This window comes from Leucopleurus acutus, assembly GCF_964270905.1.
Source record: "Leucopleurus acutus genome assembly, chromosome: 20".
In the NCBI taxonomy this organism is placed as follows: Eukaryota; Metazoa; Chordata; class Mammalia; order Artiodactyla; family Delphinidae; genus Leucopleurus; species Leucopleurus acutus.
The window spans coordinates 51,014,499-51,024,980 of NC_139162.1; positions in this window are offsets into that span (position 1 = coordinate 51,014,499).

The window sequence follows — 10,482 nt, forward strand, 5'->3', positions numbered from 1 at the left end:
AGAATCCGCCTGCCAATGCAGGGAACATGGTTTCGAGTCCTGGTCCAGGAAGATCCCACATGCCGCAGAGCAGCTAAGCCCGTGCAGCACAACTGCTGAGCCTACGCTCTAGAGCCTGCGAGCCACAACTACTGAGCCTGCGAGCCACAACTGCTGAGCCTGCGCTCTGGAGCCCACGAGCCACAACTACTGAAGCCCGCACGCCTAGAGCCCGAGCTCCGCAACAAGAGAAGCCACCGCAATGAGAAACCCGCGCACCACAATGAAGAGTAGCCCCTGCTCCCTGCAACTAGAGAAAGCCCACGCGCAGCAAGGAAGACCCAATGCAGCAAAAAAAAAAAAAAAAGTCTCACCGATGGGCTCAGATCTTTAAGCCTGCTCCTGCCCATCCAGAAAGTAGCAGCTGCCTCTTGTTGGTCCTCCGCATGGTCTGGCTCTCATCCCTCCTGCTGCAGCAGGCCATCTGAGATGTTTTGGGGTAGATCCGGGGAGCTAAGGCTGAGCAGGGACCTCAGATTCCAGGTACAGGATCTGATCGCCCCTGGCGACTGCTGTCTCCTGAGTCTGTACTCGCGGCCTCTGCTTTCCTTTGAACCTGAGAGACGCTGCATTGGCCCATGTACATGTGCCACTTTGAGAGTTGGACGGGGTGGGTTCAGTGTTCCTGTGGACCCACAGGCTGCCTGTTCACCAGGGTCGTTCTGCTGTGGGGTCCATGGGCAGTCCTCAGCCGTCCCCTGTGGACTCCCTGGCCACGTCTCCCCTACAGACATGAAAAAGATAGGGAACGCTGTGAACGATGATGATGCCAATGAATTCCATGACTCAGTTGAAATCTGGGTGACAACAGGATAGACGTGGCCAAGGCAGCGACAGCTGCGGGATAGAGGAAAGAACAAGAGACAAGAGACATAGCAAGAGAGAAACAGAGAAAGGCACAGACTACCAAAGCTCAGTCAAGAAGAAACTGCACAACGCTATGAACTTATTAGGAAATGTAATTCTTAGTTACAAACACAGAGGACAGGCTAGGGTGGGTTCACTGGTGACTTCCAGCAGACGGGGAAGGAACACAACAACGGTTCATTCACAGTGTGGAAGGCGACACCTCTGGGCCAGCATTGCCCTAATGAAAAACTTGACTCAGACGACACACAGACACAAAACTCCTTCCTAAAAGTTTAGCAACTCATATTCAGCAACATATGAAAAGAACAGTAGTACGTCATGGCCAAGGGGCATTTATCCTAGGAATACAAAGTAGGTTTAACATTCGAACGTCAATCAGTGTGATTCATCGTATTAAAAACAGAAAATGCGTTTGGCAGATTTTAACAACACCTTGTGGCCTTGGGTAAACCCCCTTGACCTCTCTGCTCCAATATTTCTTTTCTCTGACAAATGAACACAGCTAAACTATTTTCCCCAGAGGTTTCATTTTGATATAGAAATCTTGGGTTTAACTTTATTTAATAATAAAATAAATATAAAAATAAGATAGAAATATAAAAATAAAATGTAAAATAAATTACTAAACAATTAAAATCAATAAAATAATAAAGATTATTTAAAAGTGCAAGTAATAAAATGGTAATTGAACTTCATCAAAATTAATCTGTTTTGCAAAAGATACTGAGAAAAAGGACAATAAAAAAAGAATGAAAATGAAAAGGCAAGTATGGACTTGGAGAAAATATTCACTATATATGTATATTTAACAAATACATATATAATAGCTACATGTTACAAATGTATAAACTATACAAAGAGTTCTTTCAAATCAATGACAACTGCTTTATAAGAGGCAAAATACTGAGTATAAACTACAAAAAGTAGACAAACGGTTAATAAGCCCATGAAAAAATACTGTCATGGAGATGCAATTAAAACTGCAATACATATCACAATAAATATCATTAGATGTTTATAAATATATGTAAATATCATTAGAATGGCTAGCAAAAAATACTGACAATACTAACTCAACGTGTGGCACAGTCAGAGCTCACGTGTTGCTGGTCGGAGCATTCATCGGTAAAACGACTGGAAAAAACTCAAAGAATCTGCGAAAATCGAACCTGGGCACGTTCTGTGACCTGGCAGTTCCGCTCGTGGACACACACTCCACAGAAATGCACGTGTGTCCAGCCAAAGCCAGGGTGTGTTAGCAGCATTATTCGTAACTGGAACCCAGCCAAATGCCCATTGACAGAAGAATAAATAATTGTGGTGAATTCATGCAATAGAAGGACTAAACCGCAGCTCCGGCAACATAATGGGGTGGGGGCAGCATCAGCTGGGCTGCAGGGGGCTGCTCAGGGTTTGTTTCTTGGTCTGGACGCTGGTGGCGCAAGTATGTTTCATTTTCTGGGAAAACTCACCAAACTAATAATGATTTGTGCACTTTTCTGTATATTAAGCTTCAAGAGAAAGTTTTAAAAGGTTGTTGAATGAGTGCCTACCCACTTTGTATTTGGAAAGATCCTGCTAAATTGAAGTTGTACAAATTCCCCTCAAGGAAGGTGAAAGTGCCCGTTTCCCGACAGCCTCGCCAGCGGTGAGCACCATCTTTCTAACCTGGGTCAATCTGATGGGCGAAAAATAATGTCATAACGAGGGTTATTTAAGGCAGCTCAGAACAGCAAAGGCACAGCCCCACCTGGAACTTTGTGCAGGTATTGGAACAGACGTTTCCCCAGGTAATTAATGGATAGTAAGAGCTTCTGGAACTGTTAAGGGCCACAGAATTCACCCCTGAGGGGCTGTGGGCCCTCAATTATGACAGATGCCCTGATGGCTGTCTCTGGGCATTTAAAGTTTCCTCCCTTCTTCCACTTATCTCTCTGTTTTTAATACCTTTAGTTGGGAAGTCATTTTCAGGGGCCATAACAGAAAAGGGATAGAGATTTGACAACCAAAAAATGGAAATATTTTGAGAGGGTAGAGTCACCATAAAGCCAAAAGACAAGCAGCAAACTGGGAGAAGTGTCTGTAATATCTGTGATGAAGTTTAAGATCCAAAATATATAAAGAGCTGCTACAAACCAATAAGAAAATGATAAAGAGCCTAGGAAGGACACAGTCAAAAGATTTGAACCCACACAGAAGACGAAATAGAAATGACCTAGAATAATATGCAAAGATGCTCGGACTCACTGGCAATCAGGGGAAATTAATGTAAATCAGTACAGCCTGTTTGGAAAGACATTTGGGAGAATCAAATGACCTGTGAAAAATGCCGCTTCCCCTGGACCAGTGATTCCACCTTCAGGAATTTATCCTACAGATACACATATGTCTGGAAATGACGTGTGTAAGGATATTCACACCAGCTTTGTAGGAGCAAAATATGGGAAACAGCGTCAACATCTCTCCATATGGATCTGCTTAAATAAAACCCATCCATACAATTGACCACTTATGCAGCCATGCCAAACAACGAGCAGGCTCTGTATTGATACAAACAATATTTCCAAATTTTACTAAGTGAAAAAAAGCAAGTTGCAGAACCATGTGTGATATCCCAATTTAAAAAAAAATTGACATGTTTCCATATGCTCACGTAATTGAATAGAATCACACACCAGATACAATAGATACGCAGCAAACTTGAATGATGGTCACCTCTGTGGAGGGAAGGGCAGGGGATAGGAGGGGTGGGGACAGAAGACAGGAAAGGGTGATTTTTCTTTTTAAATCAAGATTATTGAGGTCTAGTTTACATACAATAAAATGTCAATACATTTTGGCAAACACACCTGTGTAACCACCATCTCAATCAAGACAACATTTTCTTTCTTTTTTTAATTTCATTTTTAAAACATTTTTATTTTATATTGGAATATAGTTGATTTACAATGTTGTGTTAGTTTCAGGTGTATGGCAAAATGATTTAATTATATATATATATATATATATATATATATCTCCATTCTTTTTCAGATTCTTTTCCCATACAGGTTATTACAGAGTATTAAGTAGAGTTCCCTGTGCTATACAGTAGGTCCTTGTTGGTTATCCTTTTATATGTAGTAGTGTGTATATGTTAATCCCAACCTCCTAATTTATCCCTACCCCCCTCCCCTTTCTCCTTTGGTAACCGTAAGTTTGTTCTAGGTCTGTGAGTCTGTTTTGACACAGAACATTTTCAACACTGCAGAAAGTTTCATGGTTCCCCCCTCTTCGGGTCCATGCCCTAGCCCAGCCTCAGCCCCAGGCAATCACTGATCTGCTCTCTGTCACCATTTATTAGATTTCTCTTTTCTAGAATTTCACATAAATGGAATCATACAGCATGTCCTTTTTGTGATAATCCAGTGTCTGAATATTCTACAGTCTCTTCATTCTCTAGATGTTTGGGTTGTTTCCAGTGGGGAGCTATTTGTGAACTAAAGTTGCTGTGAACATTCATGTATAAGGTTTTATGTGGATATGTTTTCAATTCTCTTGGGTAAATACCTAGGAGCAGAATTGCTGCCTTAGGTAGGTGTATGTTTATGTTTAAAAGAAACTGCTAAACAGTTTTCCAAAGTGGTTCATCCACTTTACCTTCCCGCTCACAATTCGAACGTTCCGGTAGATCCACTTTGTGGTTTTTAATTTGCATTTCCCTGATGACTAATGAACTCGGGCATCTTTTCATGTTCTTATTGGCTATTTGGATGGTCTCTTTTGTGAAGCGTCCATTTAAGTGTTTGATCTATTTTCTGTTGAGTTGTCTTTTTCTTCCTGGTTTGTAGGAGTTCTTTATATATTCTGCATACAAATGCTTGTTGAATGTCTGGACTACCAGTATCTTATTTGTGGCTTGCCTTCCTATTTTAATGGTGTCTGCTGACGAACAGGAGTTATTCATCTTATACTTCAGTTTGTCCAGTTTTTCTGTACAATTAGTGTTTCTGTGTCCTGTTAAAGATATCTGACAACTATTTATTGAGCACATGCTATGTCCCGGGCATGACTGCTCTAGGCACTGGGAATGGAAAGTCCAAACTTCACTTCTAGGAGGCTTTCCTCCTAACACTTGCACACATGTGCAGACTGCATGTGGATATTCTGTGCTTCTGTTTGCTACAGCTAGTACCGTTTCTGCAGTACAGTTAGCAGAGGGGGATTTACTGTGATGATAGTGCCGCCGGGGCTTCAGCACCCTCACTTGTTCAGGCCTTTTACAAGACCCTGCACCTAATGTGTTGGTGGTTCTATAGTTTTTCCAAAAGAGGGCCCCTCGAATTGTATGATCCTCAGGCCCCACAAAACCTGGATCCACCCAATTATGTCAGAAAATTGGAAGCCACAAAGACACTCATCAATCGGGTGATGGCTGAATAAGTTATGCCTCGGAGCCCTCCTTGGCTGTAGAAAAAGCAAGCTCTCCACGCAGCACAGAATCATGGTTAAGGGCATGGATTCAGGAGCCAGACAGCCTGGATTCAAATCCCAGCTCTGCTACATACTCATTGTGCAGCCTTGGGCAGGTTACCCAATCTCTCTGGGTGTCAGTTGCTCCATCTGCAAAATGGAAGGTAATGAGAGTTATCTATCTTGCTGGGTTGTTTCAAAGATTAAGTGAATCCATATACGTAAAGTGCTTAGAACGGTGCCTGGCACGTAGTAGGCATCATTTGAGTGTTTGCAGTTACACCATGAGCTGTGGGGGTGAGCACAGTGATATCTTGAGATACCATGTAGAAATCTGATGGCACTCTCATCTCTAAAAAGTCTGGCCTTGGACTTCCCTGGTGGCGCAGTGGTTAAGAATCCGCCTGCCAATGCAGGGGACACGAGTTCGAGCCCTGGTCCGGGAAGATCCCACGTGCCGCGTAGCAACTAAGCCCGTGTGCCACAACTACTGAGCCTACGCTCTAGAGCTCACGAGCCACAACTACTGAGCCCGCGCGCCTAGAGCCCGTGCTCTGCAACAAGAGAAGCCACTGCAATGAGAAGCCGGCGCACCGCAACGAAGAGTAGCCCCCGCTCGCAGCGACTAGAGAAAAGCCCGCGCGCAGCAAGGAAGACCCAACGCAGCCAAAAATAAATAAATAAATAAATTTATTTTACAAAATAAAAAATAAAAAGTGTGGCCCTGTTTCCTCATATTCTTTCCCCATGTCCCTGCCTTGGCCTGTCACCCCTGAAACCCACAAGGGAAGCCTTCCTTGTCTCTCCCAGCTTTTGGTGCTTTGCTGGCGATCTTTGGCATTTCTTGGCTTGTAGATACATCACTGCAGTCCTCCGTCTTCACATGGCTGTCTTTTCCTTCTGGCATGTCTGGGCATGTCCAAATGTTCCCTTTTTATAAAGAACATTTTTATAAGGAACATGTTTACAGTCATATTGGATTAGGGCCCACCCGATGACCTCATCTGAACTTGACCATCTGCTAAGACCCAAATGAGGTCACATTCACAGGTCCTGGAGTTTGGACTTCAGTATATCTCTTTGGGGGACAGAATTCCACTCATAACAGCCCTCCTTTATTCCACCCTCCATGTGGCACCCCGAGGGGCAAAGCACAAACCGACTCTGTCCTTTCTCTGCTCAAAGTTCTTCCAAGATAATGGGATATTATCAGCCCTAAAAAGAAATGAAGCACTGCCATGACACGGATGAACCTTGAAAATACTATGCTGAGGGAAGGAAGGCAGACACAAAAGACCTCGTATTGTATAATTCCGTGTATAAGAAACGTCCAGAACAGGCAAATCCACAGAGCCAGAAAGTGGATTGGTGGTTGCCTGGGGTTTGGGGTTGGGGAGGGGGAATCGGAAGTGACTTTTGGGTGGGATGGAAATGTTCTAGAATTGATTGTGGTGTTGGATGCACAACTCTGTGAAGATAAGAAAGTCATTGAACTACACACTTTAAATTGGTGAATTTTATGGTATTTGAATTATATCTCAATAAAACTGCTATCAAACAACTTCCCTGGCTCCCCAGCGCCCTCTGGAGGGATCCCGGCCTCATTGCCTGGCCCCACGTTCTGATGCATCTGCGTGGGATGACCCCACACTGTTGTGGACACGTAACACAAGAGGCTGCAAAGCCACACACACAAGACACTGCCATGGACACATATAAGGAGGCCCCCAGTTATAAAGACTCACTTTGCCACACGATCCCACCCAGACACACCCCCAGACCGTACCAGGTGGCCCAGTGGTCTCACCCACCATCCCAGCCAGACATCAAGGTGGTGTCTGTCAGGGATTCTGTCAGCTGTTGAGTATGTTTATCTCAATTGGCCATTCCAGAATTGGGGAAGTTATCACAGGATGGATTCGGGGATGCCCTGGGCCCACGGTGAGACGGAGCTGAGTGGAAAAAAAAAATTAGTCATCTGATCTCCATGAGCACCCCGTCTGACTGGTTGGCCACATTGAAGTTTGGGGTCTTTGGGAATTAGCATGAGTTCAGAGCCGGTGTCTGGCAGTCCCCGAAAGGTCCGATTATTTCCTTTTTCCCAGTGCGCAGTGACCCTGGTCAAAGGCCGTAAGTCCCTTTGGGGAAGACCCGTAGAAAGATTAACAGTATGAATTTTGGTCAGTGTACTGGAGTCCTTCCTCGAGGGGACCCGGCCTCCCCTCATTCAAGGGGCCTTGGGTCTGTAACCTGGCTCAAGCCTGGGGATTGATGGAGGGCCTGTGACTCTCTGGTTTTAGGATCCAGGTTAGACTTTGGTTCACTAGACCCAGAACTCTTCCGCGTATGCAGACCAAGCCAGAACTTAGTGGAGAGGACCTCTATTTCCTTCCTAGGAGCGCCATGATCAACTCCCAGCGCCATGGTCTCTTCTGATTGTTGTTTGCGGGTCTGTCCTTTGTGGTGGCCACGCCCACCTGGGCTTCGGCGGCTCAGTGCCGCGTCTTAGCCCCTGCCGCCCCCGGATCGGATGATCCCACTGCACTTGTTTCCCAGTTCAGGGGCGGCCACCGTGAGGTCTGGTCTGCAGAGAAGAGCGGCCGTGGAGACACAACCAGGCTTTGGACATACGCAAGGTGGTCCCCAGTTATAAAGACCCACTGTCTTGTAGTCATGGACACGCACTCACACGGAGACATACAACCTATGAGGCACAGCGTGACAGCCACAGCCCTTCCTCGGTGACATACGTCCCATTCAGTAGTAAGCTCGGCGGCGGACACACTCCTGGAGGTGGCCGCTACACCGATGCCCCTCCCCACAATGGCACGTCGACCCCAGCATCCTAAGTCCATGGCCTCAGCAGTCGTGCAATTGTCACACACACGCACATGCACCAACCCCGGTGACCACCTGGCCCTGCCATCCAGCCCCACACGGGCCACCCTGCAGACCCATCAGAGTCCCCGCCTCTCTGCCCCTTCCACTCAGCAACACCAACCCACTGCACAGGCAGCCTCACAACTCCAGGTTCAGCTGGTTCCTCACCCCAGGAAGTGGGGGAGGTATTTTTAGTTACAATTAACCTCCCGCCCAGTTTCTCTCCTCCCCCACAGCACAGCCAATTGATTTAATTAGAGAGGATTAAATGAGAGGTATTTTCAACCAGGTGGGGGAGGGGGAGAGGAGAGCTTCCCCTCCCCCACCTGCCAGTGTCCCTTTGCCAGCCAGGCCAGGTTGCAGGAATACAAAGCCCTCCCCTTGATGTAGACCTCAGGCCTTGGCCCAGCCCTGCCCCCTCCCCCATAACCCTCCCCCACCCGCCTTTAAAAGTGGGGAGAAGACGTGTCGGAAGTCCTTCTTGCTGTATATCCCTCATCCATCCCACTTCAGTCCCCGGGAGTTTGGGGAGAGACAAACTGTAATCATAGTCACCAAAACAATTTGTAACTCAGAAAACAATCGGTGATATAGGCCCTTTAGAAATCATAGACTCTTAGAATTCTATTTTTAAAAATGAGGGGTTGTGAGGCAAGTGGTTAGCTCACAGCCTGCCTGGGTTCTAATGGGAACAGCCACTCTCCAGCTCTGTGACCCCGGGCGAACGATTTCACTTCTCTGGACCTCAGTTTCCTGATCTGGGAAATGTGGCCAGTGATCATACCTCCTCCTGGGGCTTAGTGGTAAGCGTTTACCAGATTGATAGGTATAAACCTCCTGGAACAGAGCCTGGCACAGCACGAACTAGAGAAAGGGTAAATAAATGTGTAAAAGAGGCACCTGTACCCCCATCCCTACCCTGCTCTGCTTTTTATGACACTGTCAGCCTCTAACAGACTAAATGATGTGCTCATTTATTTGGCCCATCGTGGGTCTTCCCCACTAGGACGTCAGCTCCCCCAGGGCAGGGTCTTGGGTTTGTTCACTCAAGTGCAGGGACGAGCAGAGGGTGCGTGGCCAGGGCATACGCGTGGCCAGGAGGAATGAATGACGAGGTGAAGGCGGCTGAGTCTCAGAACTATGGAATTTCTTCCTCCGTTCTCCACCTGTTTCCCAGGCACCTGCTGGGTATAGGGTGCTTGCTGTCTGAGGCCCCAGGTCACCACAGTGACAGAGAGAGACAAACTCCTGCCTTCTGGAAGTGCTGAGGTTCCAGCCAATAATGAATAGGCAAATAAGTGATGGAAAGAATTCCAGGGAGGGGGTGATGGGGGACAGGGAATGAGGTGAGAGAGAGTGGTGGACAGAGCGGGGTGCTTTGGTTTGGCTGTTCCTGTCTTTGCAGAGGTGACCTCTGAGCCAGGAAGGTGTCCCAGGCAAAGGGAACAGCCAGGACAGACACCCCGAAGGGGGACTGAGCTGGTCATTTTCCACAAACAAGGTCAGGCTGCTGGGGTATGTTACCATGTAGCCCAGTCACTCCTGTTGTCCCCACTGCCTGCCAGCAGAGTCCCCTTGCTGACCTGTGGCTGGCCACAGATACACAAGAGAGCCCTTTTGAAGCCACAAGAACTGCCCAGCTCAGCCTACTACATCAACCTGTAGATTAATGTGCTAAAAATTAATTGGCCTTTTGAACCATGAAGCTTTGGTATGGTTTGTTACACAGCAATAGCTAACCGATACATACAGAGGGCCTGAGGAGAGAGCAGGATAAAAAGCATCAATTATTATTATAATTAGTGATTCATGAGCTTCAAACTGATGAGAATTTGAATCATGGAAGAGACCCACGAACTCAGATTGGTGGCCTTTTGTTTTTAAGACTTTATGCTTAAAAAAAAAAGGTAGAAGACAACACAAGAGGGGAGTGGGGGAGGGGGAAAGAGGGTGGGCTGGGAGGATGAAGGGAACCTCTCTAAATGTCGGATCTGGGTGACCCTCCTTCCCTGATGGCCCCAGCCCACCCCCAATCCCTTCTCTGTCCTAGGGGTGGGGGGGTACCCAGCCGCCATCTTCTGAACTCCCAGGCCCAGGATCTCAGCTCAGGTTCCAGGCAGAGGTGAGGGCAGAAGTGGGGCACAGGGCCTGGAGGCCTTGTCTTTGTCCTTGAGAGACCCTCGAGTGGGTGCTCAGGCCCCTCATGTCCCGGCAGGGCCCCAGGGAGGTAGGCATTCAGTT